Below are 18072 nucleotides of genomic sequence, written 5' to 3' on the forward strand. Positions count from 1 at the left end.
TATATATATTAGATAATATATTTTATTATAGTTAATATTTTAAATTTGTTTTTATTTTTATGTTTTCATTTTAATTTTAGGTGGTATTTTATCATTTTTATTATTATTATTATTTATGAATTTATTTATGTACTTTAATAACACCGCTGTTGGAGGGTGTGCATAACTCATTTGGGCAAACACTAAAAAAATTACTCGCATGGTTTTGGACTCCATGCTCCAGGGCCGATGTTTGGAGAAACTTATTTGAATGCAGTATTATTTTTTTCAATTCCGCTTGGGAAATTACACACTGCACCTTTAATAAATAATATCATCATATAAACATTTGGTAACTGTAAGGTTTCCATAAGGTAAGACTTGGTGTGTCTACTGAAAAAAAAAAATTCCACACGAGACGCATTGTAGCTGACATAATCTTCCAGTCACCACTTAAAGTAATCAGATCTGTTTCAGATGAATTATGTTTGAAGAGACAGCGATGTGTTAGTTAAAATGGGAGACAAGATGAATTAGTTGCAAACTGCTGACTTGTTCTCTATGCCAGTATCTGCATGAGATATTGATGTAGCACAGCATGGACGCAGCATCATTCTATTATTCTATAGGCTCAGTGTGAATTGTGTTGTGTATGTGATCGAAGTGCATTATTTACAAACAAAATCATAATCTTTCAGCAGCAGTCATATTAGTCAGGAAAATGACTAGCCTTGACTGAAAGATGCCTGAACAATGATTTTTGTTTGGCTTAGTTCTGTAACACTGCCTCCATACTAGTAGTTCTCTTTGCCGTGTGCTTATTTGCAAACTGTACAATGACTTTGATTTATTTGTATTGGTCATTTTTATATTGAAGCACATAAGTCAGCGTGGGTGACAGAAGGTAGTTTGTGGAATGCCAAATGCTGTTTTTCCCTCTTAGTAATTCACTGCCTTAGTTTAATCTGACATAATTTTAAGGGCCTCATCTTTGGTGTTCAAATGTGAAGGAAAAAAAAAAACATTATGTGAGTGTATGAAATGAAATGAGATGCTGTATAAAATGAGGTGTTGGTGGAGATATGAGAATGACTAACATCAAGTCACTCATTTATGTTGCCAAAATACAAATATGCTGCTTGACTTTTGTTGATGTAATTTCCATAATGCTGACATGTTATTTTCATGTCATAAATTGGAGAGTAGAATGTGTTTGTGTGAATGTGATGGAGAGCGATACAATATATGTATTATGTATCTACAGTTGAAGTGAGCTTTTACTGTATATGTGAACTATGTTTCTGCTCAGGGATCCCTTGAATCCAGGCAAAATGAGCAGAGCTATACATGCAACACTATATTTAGTGCCTCTCTTGGAGAGTAAACAAACTAATACCTCGCCATGCCATGACAACAGCTGTTGTAAAACCCAGGCTCCCGTTTAACAATATACTCACTTTCAATTCTGTATACATTGGGTCTCTGTGTTATTCTTCTGTTTCTCTTTGTTGATATTTCATTAATGCTAAAAATGTTGTTGTGCAATCTGTTTAGAGAGAGTTTCACTGTGATATTGGTATTTTACCCCTTTGAGCAAAAGTAGTATGACCACAAGATGGAGACATTGACCCTGTTATGCCGGCATATTTCCATTTACTTTGGAAATGGATCGCTGAAGTATATGAGCATCAAACTAAAGTCGGTGATATTTGGCAGCAAACCCCAAATTCTCCAAATAAGTTGGCACTTCCTACTTTTTAAAAACTTGAAATTTTCACACATCCACAAGCGTTATCCCCTTAGGCTAGTCATGATGGATTGGATGTGACGTTAATTTCCTTACAAATCTCTTGAAATATTTTTTGGGCCAAGTTTTGTTCTGGCAGTGTGTCTTTTGAAATACATACGTTTGGCAGCCACCGATCTGGTTGAAATTCCAAAGTACTGTTTGACACGGCTCTCAGTCAGGGTGAATTGATGGTTGTTGACAGATGGCTAATTATATCCAGGGGACTATTTGTCTGACTTGACCTACAAGAGGTGGTTACTGTTATTTTTAAAGGTGATAGGCTCAAATGAAATGATGAAGGAGTTTCCATGAGAAGAAGGGAATAGGCTCTATTCACAAACAAACGTGATTAGATTTTGGTCAGCCTATGACGGGCATAGAAAAAAATAGACCTACAAGGATTTTGGCTTGAGTTCTCATACTGTGGATATTTTGCATGGTTTATTATTAAAGATGGTGGAGATTTGCTGTGATATCTCAGCGTAGTTATTGATTTTGAACAAAATAGCCACAGCAGGCTTCTTGCCGGGTTTATATGTAGGCTGATTCCTGGACCTAGAAAATAATGAAAAGTATTGACCAGAAAGTTGACAACTGAACCGAAACCGTAAACATGGGAAGGAAAACCCAAACAAATGCCACATTGTTTAGATATTTCTTCGCAGACCTACAATTGAACTATAATGCCGTCTTGCATTAGTGAAAGTGATAGAGAGCCTGTAACTAACGTGCCAGATTTCGTCAACTTTTCTCCCCTCCCGCTGGCTGTTTTTCCCTCTAACCCCACTTCAGTAACAAGACATTGTATCCCGCAGGCAGCCAGACGGACATTTGATGCGTGGTCGCCGCCGGGGAAGCGTTGTTTGACATTCAGCTGCTCCCTACATTATCTGCTAATTGACAGCCCCTATCTGCCCTCCGGCGAGCCAAGATGACACGTGTGGGAAGGGCCGAGGTGAGGGGAAAATAGGGAAGTGCCAATCACCAACAGATTATCAGAGCGAAAGGGTGGTAACGGAGCATTAATCTGACCTGGCTGCTGCAGGTTTTGTGGGTTAATTGTTGGTGATGCAACAGACCTCTTTCTCCAAAGTACTACACAAATACTCATTGAAACTCATTGTGTTTTAGTCTTTTAGATCTGTGATGGCCTTCACTTTCACATGTCATTGAGGTCTACTAGACTGTAAGGTGTTCTATTTGCCATTTTAACAATTTCATGCATGACTTATTAAATCACAAAGTAATATTATTTTTATATGTTTTTACTTTTAAACGAGTGAAAAATCATGACAATAACTTTTTTTTTTTCTCCAATATATTTTATTTTGAGGGAGTTACATATCTGTCCACTGTAGTGGACACCATGCATCAAAGGTATAAAAAGTGATTCAATGGAACTTATTGCTTGGTCTTAAAAAAAAGATTTTAAAATATGTACTACGAGCAAATGGTATGAATACACCGAAGAACCAGTGTTGCCAACTCTCACAAGATAAATAAGCAACCGCAGCTTCAAAAACAAGCCCATTATTATTTGTTATCATCAATATTATTTATTATCAATTGTTTATTATTAACAAATGAGCCTGCAGCATAGTAAACTGAAACAACTCAGAGACTGAAGAGCAAAAACGGAAGTTATTTTACAAAAATCCTCAAACTGTAACAAAGCAGGAGGGCACACACTATCCTCAGATCACCTGCGAGCAGAATAGTTTTGGAGATGAAAAAGGAGAATAATACAAGAACACTAAGGGGAGCTTTAATATAGCCACATATTTATAATAAAATAAACTCAAACCATACACTCTAAAAAATGCTGGGTTAAAAAGGGACAAACCCAGCGGTTGGGTTGTTTTGAATGTATATATAGTGTATGTATTTACTATTAGTATTACTGCTTGTTTATTTATTGATTTAATGATTAATGCATTATAAAAATATTTTTTCAAAAAATACTATTCACAGGTGAGCACAAATACACACACACACACAAACACACACACCCTCCCACCACACACTCAAACACAATCATGCACACATATCTCTGCACTCATACAGTACATGCCTACACTTTTAAATGTAGACATGTACTGTATTTACATTAATTTAGATTAAATGGAATCGTAGACAGCACTTTAGGGGTTCGCCAGTTGGTGTTTGGGACATGGTACTACAACTTAAATGGCTCAAAATGGATTCCAAATATCTGTCCACTGTAGTGGATGCCATGCATGAACGGATTATAGACAGCAAGAAATTAAAATTCACCCTATTTTAGAAAAACATGTTATTGATCTTATTGTGAACAATTGTTTTATGCAAATGTTTTATTATTATTATTATTATTATTATTTAAATCTTTCAGTAAAACTACAGACATCTCTCTGGTAACTTTTGCTAGACTTCAATCATTTAGTCTGATTAAACCCGTCACTTACTTACAATCGATTGCAAGCTCATGTTCAGGTCCGCCTCCATTCATTCGCCAACCGATGAATAGAACCAAGTCTCTGCCTTACATTTTTTTTCTTATTCCACTCGGATGTATGTCACAAGTCAGAAATGATCTGTATCTAGTAGTGACTTATCTGAGAGCATTTTAACGTGATATGCTATAGCTTGCCAACAGTTAGCGTGGTAAAACTTATTCAGATAAGTTTAGTATTTTAATATATTGAAAGACCGTTGGATGAATTGTCAACTTTCCTGTTTTTATTCAGAATCAAGTGTATTTGTGATGTGTTGTGGAGAGATTAAAGGAGTCCAGGACTGTGTTTTGTATGAATTTTGTTGTTTATGCTTGTTTACGTCTATGTGGTACTTGCTCCGGGGGTCTGTCAGAACAATGCAGTCAGACGACTGCTTTGCTAAACAGTTAATGTAGTAAAAAAGGCTGTTGGATGTCATGAACTAGGTGTTGCACATCACAGTATTTCTAATCTAACAGCAGTCAAAGAAGCACGCCTGATGGGGGTTAGTTGGGCTTTATCATTAGCAACCTAATCATAAAGGCCTTCCTTAAAAGTCGAATTATAAAAAATTAATTGTTTTGCATTGGATTGCTACCCAATAGTCTATGTGGAATTTAGGGTAGCATTTGGGATATGGCGTCTTGTGTCAGATCTGCCTGATGAGTTGTCCAGAATAATTCACTGAGAAAAACAGGCCACTCAGTGCCATTGCTCTTTCCAAAGTCAGGATGAAAGCTGAGACAGGGATGACTTTGAAATGTTGCTTTTGGTGAATCAAATGGGAAACTTTCAACTGGCCAACTTGCAATTCCCTTCACTAATATAGGGACACTGAGATAGCATATGGATATGCAAGAAGAGTATGCCCAATAAGCCCAGTTTCCAGCTGCAACATGCAGAAAACCTATAGAGCGAACAATGCCAGACACTAGTCACTGCAGTAGTCTGGCTATCCTGGAATGGAATTGCTTCCCCTCTCTTGTGTGATTATAGTGAAGCATAAACTGTTGATGTGGTTAAACAGAGCCTTGGGTTCAGGCAACAGATTTGGAAAGTTGGGTATTGGGTGACGGGAGGATTTCTGTCAGGCAGACTTGAGTAATCTGACAGCTTGTGACAAGAACCTTCCATAGTCTGGTGGTTTTAGCCCGGATTCTCTATAGCTTCGCTCCAGAAGTTAGGAGTGTGAACATGTCATGAAAAGGGTACAAGGGATCCTGCTTCATGCTGCTGGACTTCCTTTTGTACCTCTCAGTGTAGATCTCTCACCCACAGGCACTAGGACTTTTTCTGCTATTTGCTACAGATCATGCCTGTTATTTTGTTCAGTTTTGTTTGTAAAGCGCTTTTCACAATCCATGTTGTTGTTGTTAAAGAGAGAGTTCACACAAGAATGACAATTCTGTCACCATTTTCCAAACCTGTATGATTTTTTTTGTTTTTTTCTGCAGAACACAGAAGATATTATAAAGAATGTTGATGACCGAACAGTTTTGGTTTCCATTGTATGGGCATAAATTGCATGGACCTTTCTCGAAATTATCTCTACAGAAGAAAGAAAGTCATGCAGGTGTGTAATTTATTATCTTTTTGAGATATCCATTTAAGCAGCTTTACAGGTAATTGGTTCAGCTCTGAACTGGTTAAATAGCATTTTTGTTTTCGAATGTCTCTGATTTTGTTGACTACAGTAATACATTAGTGACTTGATTAGAATGGCAAGGGGCATTAATGCCATTGGACCATATCATTTAACCACCCAGTGAACTGAAACTCAAGGCACTTCTAAGTTTTGGCAGCATACCAGATCAAACGTATCTCTCTAAACCTTTTTTTTTTTAATGGACAGATTTATCAGTGTTGTCTTACGATTTATAGTGTATTTATTGATGAGACGATCTTAACTGAAAGTGAAATGGCATGACAAAAGAGACAAGCCTGCCTATTTATGAACATAAATTCAGAGGCAATAAGTTCTGAAACATTCTCTGGCAAATCACACTCTATACCATCACTGTGAAAAAGTAATTTCCTTCAACCACCCAGACACAGCTGAACAATGAGACTAGAGGATTAAACAGTCATTCTCTCTTGGAGTGAAGAACAAAGGGAAAAAGGGAAATATGGTTTGTTTAAGCTGCCCACAATTTCATTTTGTGGATCTTTCTGACATGATTTCCATAAGGAGGGATTTTTCTTTCCAGATACCATTTCTACTGTCGCCATCAGACATCACGTCATCTTGTTTCTGGAGCACAAAACCTTTATTTTTTCTTTTTGGTGTCTGATTAAATCTTTGCTTTATTGTGGATGGATCTTCACATTTGGAAACCACAGGGGAATGTTAAAAGTTGCTAATTTAAGTACGTGTTTGCCTTTTTCTCTTGAGAAGATTTCTTAAAAGAAAAGGAAAAAAGGGGAGAGAAGTACAATACTTGCTTTGAGTCTGGTACAGTCTGGCTACATAGCAACCCAAATGGCTCATTTTATTCTCAAGATGAGGAAACATGTCTCTCTGAAATTGGGACATCACATGTAAAAAAAAAAAAAAAAAAAAAACCGAGTCTAAATAACAATTTGCCATTTTATTTCCATTGAGTTACCACAATGGAACAGTTCACAGTTCAGTTCAGTTCAGAACAGTTCAGTTCACAGTGTTTATTTTGTTAAGCTTGCAACCAGTGACACTGAGTTTAAGAAGAGCGGGAACAATTTACAATGTTTTCATTTTCTTTCATAACTACTACAACTGCAAATATACCATGAGAGTAACACTCAAATAAGGGCACACTTTATTTAATAGTTTTAGTACTTTTTTTAATCTTTGCAACTTTTTTTTTTTTTTTTTTTTTTTTTTAAAGCACCTAGCGACAAATCTAGTGACTTCTTGGACGAACCTTATCTAGTTTCACAGATTTACCAGTACTGCTGCATGAGCGCGAGGTCTTGCTTTTCCACCACACACACCTCTCTTTGAAAGTGAAAGTGACGTGACATGTGGCCAAGTATGGTGACCCATACTCAGAATTAGTGCTCTGCATTTATCCCATCCAAAGTGCACACACACAGCAGTTGTCTGCTTAGTTAAGTGAGTGGCTGAGAGGAGCAGGACTTTCAGTTAAAATAGGAATTATATTGCTTCTAACCTGAGTGATCATTTTACATGTAAATATAGCTGAAATCACAGCATAGCCATTGTTTTTATCTTACTGTAGGTGTTATCTTACTGTATGTGATATCGTCAGATGACGACTCGATTATAAATCAGAATTTTAGTGCATATTAACAGCTAATTTCATCGCTGTTTTCATGCGATGGCGCCGCAGACGGCAGCCTCAGTGTTTGGCTCTCCAGTGTTTGGAAAGGGAGAGCTGGTTAACATGGATAAATTGTTCACAGTAAGATCAATAACATCCATTTATAAAATTTCATTTTATGACACGACACGACAAAAGACAATATAACTCATTATAAGCGGTGATGCTGTGTACACTTGATGCAGCACAGTGTGTTGCGACGCGACATGACAAATTCCCGACTGTAAACTGATGCCTCATCCTATTTATGACGTACTGGCACACAGTACAAATGATTTGCAACAGTCACTTTGTCACGTCCGGTGGGGCCTGTAGCTGTTGCGACGCAAGCGACAACAATCACGTCTGGTGTAGAAAGTGTTATGATGGTTAACATTTTTAGCACAAAGAATTGTAATTATTATTATTATATTTTTAAAGTGCCTCTATTATGCCATTTCGAATACTGAATGTAAACGATCTGCAAAGTTGTAAAGTCAAAAGTGCATGATAAATAAAGTCATCTCCCAAAAGAAATAATTGAATCTGAACAACCTAAACGAGTCATTAGTAATTCAAATCCCACTTCAGTGATGGCTACCCATCACGAGGTAACACGCTTGCATAATGCCCACCTATGTTCTAAGTTGGCTGGCCGCGAACAACTTGACCCCGCCCTCAAACACTGTAGCTTGTTCGTGTGGTTAATGTCATGTCGAGAAGATTCTTTGTGATTTTGGTTTTACTATTTTGCAAGTTGTCTGAGCAGTACACAGCCAAACTAATTTCCCTATTTTAAAAACAAAGCCTTACAAAATATAAAATAAAAAACAATGGGAGACATTTAGGCCAAAGTGGATGAAGATAAAAATCTTTGTCATTATTTAATCTTTAAAATAAAAACAAAGATACACATTACAAATGGACATACTATACAAATAAAACAAACAGTGCTTTATTTTTCAGGTCCAGTAGGTGTACTCAGCAGTAGCATTCAAGAAATTGAATAAACAAATGTAAGAATAAAACAACACGGTAAGAATATCAACACTGCACTCTATAAATTATACATTGATTCTTATTAAAGCAACTGTATTAAAGTTCTTCAGTCAAGAGCAGTGAGTGATTTTTCTCTGTGTTTTGTTGTTTTATTAACATTAAAGGAATAGTTCACCCCCAAATTAAAATTCTGTCATCATTTACTCACTCTCAAGTTGTTTTAAACCTGAATTAGTTTATTTCTTCTGTTGAACAGAAGTTATTTTGAAGAATTTGGGTAACCAAACAGCTGCTGGTCTCCAGTGACTTCCATAGTATATATATTTTTCCTTCTATCAAAGTCAATGGGGATCAGCAACTGTTGGTTACCCACATTCCTCAATCTTCTTTTGTGTTCAGCATTACGTTTTTTTGGGCTACTTTTATAATGTACCATGGCCAGCTAAAGTGTATCTACCCAGCCAACATGTACTGTATATGTGGGCCCCACATGGTTTATGCTGGGTCTACATGGGTACCAAGTGGGCATGGTCCCAAAATGGGCATCTTATCTGGGGCCCACTTGGTTCAACTGAGTAGGTCCCACATTGGCAAAAACAGATGGGCTCCCTATGTGGGTCCTAGTTGGGTCACAAATGGGAAATGAGTGCATGGGCTCTAAATGGGCAACACAAATGGGGCCCATATGGGTTTAACAAATGGGTTAGACATGGGCAAATACAATTAATCCCATATAGGCTGCCTACACAGGCCCAAGGTAGTACCCACATAGGCAACCTCTATATGGGTTCTGAATGGGGAAACACATATCAGTTTCCTGAGTTTAAAATGTCCTTTTTTTTTTTTTTTCTTTTTTTTTGTATCACCATGATTCAGCTAAGCACAAAAGTGATATTTTAATGTTATCTTATATAGCTGTATATATATAAAAAAAAAAAAATGTTTGTTTTGCAGAGGCTTTTAAGAAGACGGCAACCGGCAAGAAGCTGAGAGGGAACTCTCAAAATTGGTACAAGAGACAAGAGGACCGAGGGTGTCTAGAATGCACAAATGTATGTCTGCAGTATAAGCAGTACTGAAAAATGTATAGTTGCTGCTGCTTCTAACTGTCCCCGGTTTTTTTCTTGTGCAAATGTTCAAAGCTTTCAGTAAACTGGTTCAAAAACAGGTTCAAAGTGTGTGTTAACTTTAACAGTAATATTAATTTTAACAATTATGTATCAGAATATAGCATAATAAGATGGGTTGTTTCAATAATTTCAATAAAAGAAGAGATTTCAATCTCACTGTGTGCTCTAATGCTTTAAAAAAAATTGTGTGGTGTTGAAGGTGTTGAAAATTTTTTTATTTTTTCAGGTAGGCATTAAGTTAAGTTTTGACTTACAGTTAACGTGTTATGACATTTGACAGCTGTTTATGAAGTCCTGTTTGAAGTAGTGAAAAGTGATCAGCGTTATTGACGGTTTCTATAAAAAAAGAACATGTATATTAGTGTGGTAGGTCTATTTCAACTTATATTGTAGTCACTTGTAGTAAACTAGATTTGTTTCAGATGGGTTATCTCTATTTGGGCCCCACCTAAAGCCCAGGGAAATCCTGCATAAAACCCACATGGGTAACATGGGTAAGGCCAACATGGAACCCGTGGACAAACCCACTTACAACCCATATTTAGATGGGACCCAGATGGGTTTTGCATATCATCCCCAGTTGGGCCCCACCTAAAGCCCAGGGAAATCCTGCATAAAACCCACATGGGTAAGTTGCACGGGGCCAACATGGAACCCGTGGACAAAACCACTTACAACCCATATTTAGATGGGACCCAGATGGGTTTTGCATATCATCCCCAGTTGGGCCCCACCTAAAGCCCAGGGAAATCCTGCATAAAACCCACATGGGTAAGTTGCACGGGGCCAACATGGAACCCGTGGACAAACCCACTTACAACCCATATTTAGATGGGACCCAGATGGGTTTTGCATATGATCTCTAGTTGGGCCCCACCTAAAGCCCAGGGAAATCCTGCATAAAACCCACATGGGTAAGTTGCACGGGGCCAACATGGAACCCGTGGACAAACCCACTTACAACCCATATTTAGATGGGACCCAGATGGGTTTTGCATATCATCCCCAGTTGGGCCCACCTAAAGCCCAGGGAAATCCTGCATAAAACCCACATGGGTAAGTTGCACGGGGCCAACATGGAACCCGTGGACAAACCCACTTACAACCCATATTTAGATGGGACCCAGATGGGTTTTGCATATCATCCCCAGTTGGGCCCACCTAAAGCCCAGGGAAATCCTGCATAAAACCCACATGGGAAAGTTGCACGGGGCCAACATGGAACCCGTGGACAAACCCACTTACAACCCATATTTAGATGGGACCCAGATGGGTTTTGCATATCATCCCCAGTTGGGCCCACCTAAAGCCCAGGGAAATCCTGCATAAAACCCACATGGGAAAGTTGCACGGGGCCAACATGGAACCCGTGGACAAACCCACTTACAACCCATATTTAGATGGGACCCAGATGGGTTTTGCATATCATCCCCAGTTGGGCCCACCTAAAGCCCAGGGAAATCCTGCATAAAACCCACATGGGTAAGTTGCACGGGGCCAACATGAAACCTGTGGACAAACCCACTTACAACCCATATTTAGATGGGACCCAGATGGGTTTTGCATATCATCCCCAGTTGGGCCCCACCTAAAGCCCAGGGAAATCCTGCATAAAACCCACATGGGTAAGTTGCACGGGGCCAACATGGAACCCCTGGACAAACCCACTTACAACCCATATTTAGATGGGACCCAGATGGGTTTTGCATATCATCCCCAGTTGGGCCCCACCTAAAGCCCAGGGAAATCCTGCATAAAACCCACATGGGTAAGTTGCACGGGGCCAACATGGAACCCGTGGACAAACCCACTTACAACCCATATTTAGATGGGACCCAGATGGGTTTTGCATATCATCCCCAGTTGGGCCCACCTAAAGCCCAGGGAAATCCTGCATAAAACCCACATGGGTAAGTTGCACGGGGCCAACATGGAACCCGTGGACAAACCCACTTACAACCCATATTTAGATGGGACCCAGATGGGTTTTGCATATCATCCCCAGTTGGGCCCACCTAAAGCCCAGGGAAATCCTGCATAAAACCCACATGGGTAAGTTGCACGGGGCCAACATGGAACCCGTGGACAAACCCACTTACAACCCATATTTAGATGGGACCCAGATGGGTTTTGCATATCATCCCCAGTTGGGCCCACCTAAAGCCCAGGGAAATCCTGCATAAAACCCACATGGGTAAGTTGCACGGGGCCAACATGGAACCCGTGGACAAACCCACTTACAACCCATATTTAGATGGGACCCAGATGGGTTTTGCATATCATCCCCAGTTGGGCCCACCTAAAGCCCAGGGAAATCCTGCATAAAACCCACATGGGAAAGTTGCACGGGGCCAACATGGAACCCGTGGACAAACCCACTTACAACCCATATTTAGATGGGACCCAGATGGGTTTTGCATATCATCCCCAGTTGGGCCCACCTAAAGCCCAGGGAAATCCTGCATAAAACCCACATGGGAAAGTTGCACGGGGCCAACATGGAACCCGTGGACAAACCCACTTACAACCCATATTTAGATGGGACCCAGATGGGTTTTGCATATCATCCCCAGTTGGGCCCACCTAAAGCCCAGGGAAATCCTGCATAAAACCCACATGGGTAAGTTGCACGGGGCCAACATGGAACCCGTGGACAAACCCACTTACAACCCATATTTAGATGGGACCCAGATGGGTTTTGCATATCATCCCCAGTTGGGCCCCACCTAAAGCCCAGGGAAATCCTGCATAAAACCCACATGGGTAAGTTGCACGGGGCCAACATGGAACCCGTGGACAAACCCACTTACAACCCATATTTAGATGGGACCCAGATGGGTTTTGCATATCATCCCCAGTTGGGCCCCACCTAAAGCCCAGGGAAATCCTGCATAAAACCCACATGGGTAAGTTGCACGTACAATCCCACATGAAATCCATGTGGGCAATTGACATTGGGCCATTATGGAACCCGCGGACAATCCCATTTTGGGCCCACTTTTTCAGCCCATGTCAAACCCACATGGGCCCCACACACAAATGTTGGCTGGGTATAGACAAATAAAAATGAGATCCTTTTTGTAATGTGTATTATAGCCGATACCTGGCAACTTAAGAATGGAGAGATGGATGTCACATCACAAACTATTACGCGAGTTTCACCCAGAGCGTAGATGTATAGGCTTTTACAGCAGTTAATAAACACGACAACAGCCAGTCCAAGCATGTCTCTTATAGGTCTGCATGTTCTGCGTGTCTCTGTTTAAATGAATTGCATAGTTTTGTCTACTACACAAACTCAAACACACGTTAAGCTCACAGTGATTTCAGCTTTTGCGTTGCACTTTATGAACTTCATCTCCTGAGCTTGTCAGAACAGCACACGAAATAAAAATTTAACCGTCAAGGCTTTAAAGAACATGAAAGTAATGTACTTTTGTGATTGTGAAGTGCAGTGTCCCGTGAGTGTAACTCTACCATTGGTTTAACATTTGATGTGAATGCATGTCACGTTGTACAGTATATTGAGACTGAGGTGCCAGAAGTGCAACTGATAGAATGTGTGCTGTAGAACGATAATATTTCTTCAAAAGCAGGTCGTGGAGACGTTTTAATCGTCAACGATCAAAAATCGTGATATCGCACACCCCTACTATGAAAGTAAATTTGTTTTATTTTCATTCCAAAAGATGAGGCTGCAAATAATCAGTGATTATAATTAATATATATTTTTTTACACTGTACCACAGCAGTACAACCCCAATCTTTCTTTGTGTTCCCATCATTTTACTGACGACTGCTTCTCTAATGACGGGATTCACAAAATTATTGCTCTTGAAAGATTACTCAGTACCTAGTTTATTTGAACCTGCTGGCTCCACTGAATCAAAACCTGTAAGTATGATGTTTATATTTTCTATCGAGCATTCAAAATACGGAACTATGGCAGTGGGCATATCGTTTCTGACATGCGCTGTACGCGGTAGACCAATCACAACAGACTGGGCCATCTGACCAATCAGAGCAGAGTAGGCTCACAGAAAGGAGGGGTTTAGAGAGACTGAATCTTAGAACTGCTTCGAACTGATCATTTGAGAATCGTTGGAAAATGAGGTGATATTAAATGCATATTTTGAGAAAACTAAAGCCTTTGTTGACCTTGCATGCATGTAAACCTATTGTATGAGACACCCAAAACAATATTAGGAACCTTAAAAATCACATAATAGGGGCTCTTTAATGAAATTCATAAAGTCAATGTTGAACTTTAATAAAAAAAAAAATTCATTTTCAGATTTCTCATTTTTGGGTGAACTATGCCTTTTAGATAACTATGGAGAATCTGTTTTGGACATCTACAACCACCAAGATTTAATTGATAGTTAATTAATAGTTTTATACCTTGGTATGCATAACACAAAATAACTTTGGGACAGAAAAAAATTATATAAGTAGCCCATATGTCAGACACTGGGTGGGTACATATGATGTCAGGGTGTTCAGGGTCCAAATGTTCTCTGGACATAATCACAATGGGGCTGTTGCTCAACCTCTGCTGCCAGACACTCTGTCTTCTCCTGAGCGGACAAATTTCATAAGTAGAAATAATGAGTTACTAGTCTGGCATCTCTCTTGAGAAGCAGGGGTGAGAGAGGGCATGAGAGGGAAGACCTGTCCACATTAAGCCCATCAGAAAACCCAGCAGAGAAACCATGCATGCAAATGTGAGATCTTCCAGAGCTTGATCACAAACCTGCCTTGGAAAGTTTGCTTCTGTCTCTCTCTCTCTCTCTCCCTCTCTCTCTCTCGCTCTCTCTCTCTCTCTTAAACCCTCTCTCTTTTTTAAACCTGCTCATTAAAACAGATCTGTGAACTCTGACAGGAAATACACATGAAGTGAGAACAAGCGTTCAATCGACATTTCAGATTTTTGAGAATTTCCCTAAAAATATGCTCTTAATGGATAGACTAGCATGTCATACACTCTCCTTAACAGCGCCTCGGCTACACAACACAGACCATGTATTTGGAGTAATTCAACGTGTCATCCATTCCTGTGCAGCCAGCTGATAGGGGGCAAAGAGCTAATGATTAATACCGTGATATAATGGGCAGAAAAAAAGATGGCAAGTTCACCATGGAGGCATCTCCTGAACCTGACCGATAGCAGCAGGGTGCAGGCAGATAAACAGGAAACAAACCCCCTCAAATCCACTTCCAGTAAGACGCGTGGAACAGGAGAGGCCATGCCAATAAATAACGATGCTTTATTGCTTCTCTCTGATTGGCTATGGTAAATATAACTGCATATCTCTAGCTAACAGCACAGCCACAGGTATTTTTCGGCAATATTTGACAGGTCTAAAGACGAGACCTGTTGGATTACAGGTTGTATAAAAAGTCGTTACATCATCACTGCAATACTAACTTGGTGAAACTTTGTTTAAAAAGTGCCTAGAAAACAAGACAAAGCAGACAGAGGTAAGGAGATTATTTGTCTTCATGCTAAATACTGACATTTGAGCGATTATACAGCCATTACGCTCACACTAGTTGACAGTGCAAATGGTACTGGGATAAAAAAGCTTGTAAGTGGTAAGTATTAGCAGCTGGCCAACTGCACAAGAACAATGTGTTTTCACATGAGCGTACACCTGCTATTTGTTATGCCTAAAATTTGAGTAGGGATGAACAGAAATGCAGTCTATTGTGTGATTCGCAAAAGTGTAACACACTCTGTTGTATACAAGCAATCGTAATGATAGTCGTCATTTATAGTGTCACAGAGCAAGCACAGTGGGATTGAGAACATAAAACCCTCAGGACGACCCTCATTAGCACTGCCGTTTTTCTTTCAAATTGCCTCTGTGCATGAGGCTGATGATCGCTTCCATATGGCTTTGGTCATCTCTAATAAATAGCATTGCATTTCTCCGGCTCGGAGCGATTCAGATTTAACAGAAACCTCAAGTACTCCTCTAATACGCTCGACATGTCCAGGATTTCCTCCCATTTATCAAAGGGTTACAGGCTGGAGTGTTTTCATTGCTGCTCTTATATGTATTTGGAAGGAGCTGATGGTAGTTATTGTGGATCACAGGCCCAGATTCACTTCCTCTGTCAGTGGGCTGCAGTTTCCATTACTCAAATGGAAGAAGCAGTAAAGAGGGGCCGGTATGTAGACGTGTGGTCCACTGGCTGATGAGCGGGTCGCTGCCACTACACTAAGGCCTCAGTAGATGAGGGCCTTTCGGGAACATTTTACACTATTCTTTGAATTATTTTGTGTGGGTTTAATAAGTGCACTCAAAAACATTTTCACATGTGTCCTCCAAAATGACACACAACCTAATCAGTTTATATGTAAAGAAATCCATTTAGTCACAAACTTCTCAAACTACTCGGCAAACTACTTCCTCTCACTGCTGCTTTCTGATGGTTTGGAGAACAATTACTCCGAGTCGCCCCCTGTTGTTTCACAGAATTATAAAACGGCTAGCACATCAAGTATAAAAGCCTCGTGAGTTTAGTGAGGAGCGCACACAGTCAGCAGGTTCGCAGCGTAGAGCCAGGCGAAAGTATAAACAAGGCTTCAAATACACAAAACGCTACAAGAGAAAGCAGCATCTTGCTGTGTCCCATGTGAAAGGGCCTGATAGTTCACCCAAAAATGAAAATTACCCCATGATTTACTTGCCCTCAAGCCATCCTAGGTGTATATGACTTTCTTCTTTTAGACGAATACAGTCAGAGTTATATAAAAACATGTCCTGGCTCTTCCAAGCTTTATAATGGCAGCGAATGGGGGTTGAGATTTTGAAGCCCCAAAAAGTGCATCAATCCATCATAAAAAGTTCTCCACACAGCTCCGGGGGGTTAATAAAGGCCTTCTGAAGCGAAACAATGTGTTTGTGTTCCACTAACTGTCATACACGCGTTTACGAGAGAGTGGCGTTCTAGCTGATGATGTAGGCGTAACGTGAGAAGTGACAAACGTGGAAGCACAGAGGAGAGAGCAAAACAAGTACAAAATGAGGATTTGTAAAGAAAAATGTCAGAGGATTTCTATATAAGCCAAGAGGAGACTGGTTTTCCTTTGTTGTAAACAAAACTTGCTTCTCGTGAGACTAGCATATTCTCACGGAGCTTACATTACGCCTACGGTCTACCTCATCCCTGTGAACATGCATACAACAGTTAGTGGAAGCTAGAGATTGAGGTTTATAAAGTTTTAAATGTGGATATTTTTCTTACACAAATGCATCTATTCGCTTTAGAAGGCCTTTATTAACCCTCCAGAGCTGTGTGGATCACTTTTATGATGGATGGATGCACTTTATCGGGCTTCAAAATCTCGACCACCATTCACACATGTAAGCGTGTGCACAAAAAAATGCCTGCCCACGTGCGAGTGTGAATTTGAATTTCCTTTCGCAGCATATGGCACTTATAATAAGTGCAATTGCACCAAGCACATCACACTTTACTCATTCGCCCATGCTTCTTTTTCCACTCCAACGTTCCAATAATTCCTGCCCACTAAAAGCTGGATGGATATTTTTGCTTACTCCGATAGGTCTATGTAAACATTTTAGAGAAAGTTCAATCGATTCACACTTTATATCATTGCCACGATATGTGTTGTCATATCACCCAGCCCTAACGTGCAGTAATGCTTTAAAGAGGTCATATGACGTTGCTAAAAAAACATTATGTTGTGTATTTGGTGTAATGCAATGTGTTTATGTGGTTTAAGGTTAAAAAAACACATTATTTTCCACATGAACAGCCGGCGGGTTAGAGTGAGCAGCCGGCAGATTCGACGAAGGAGCGGCCGACGGGCTTGTGGCAACCACATGTGACGACCCCGGGCTGGACTCCGCTTTGTCCACGGTGAACATTTGGGCAGCGTTATGCAAATCTTCCCACATCGTGACGTAGACCTGTGGGGGTGTGTTAGAATGAGCTGTTTTAGGAGGGTATGGTTGACTCTTAACTTTTATAAAGAATATCTCTTTGGATTTGAGACTTTAGTCTTTGCAACTTTACAGATCTTCTTTATGCACCAAGAGCTTGTAACACTCCAAAGAGAAATGAAAAATTTAAATTGCATCATATGACCCCTTTAAACACATTTGACAAGTGAGTTGATAAAAAAAACAACAACAACCGATTATCTATCAAAACTGATTGACAAATGCTATTTTTCCCCTTGCCTGTGCTCTTATATTCTTTCATGTTAACTGAAGGCAAATCTGAATCATGCAATATTTTAACTTTAATCAACAAGTACAATTGACCATGACATCCTCACTTATCTCATTCCAGAAAAGTCGCTCAAGTCGCTCAGAATGGAGTTGTACAGCTGCAGCTCACCTGATGAATGTTGGGTTTGGGGGGAG

The sequence above is a fragment of the Sinocyclocheilus rhinocerous genome, unplaced genomic scaffold (assembly GCF_001515625.1).
Source record: "Sinocyclocheilus rhinocerous isolate Xijiao unplaced genomic scaffold, SAMN03320098_v1.1 scaffold3063, whole genome shotgun sequence".
In the NCBI taxonomy this organism is placed as follows: Eukaryota; Metazoa; Chordata; class Actinopteri; order Cypriniformes; family Cyprinidae; genus Sinocyclocheilus; species Sinocyclocheilus rhinocerous.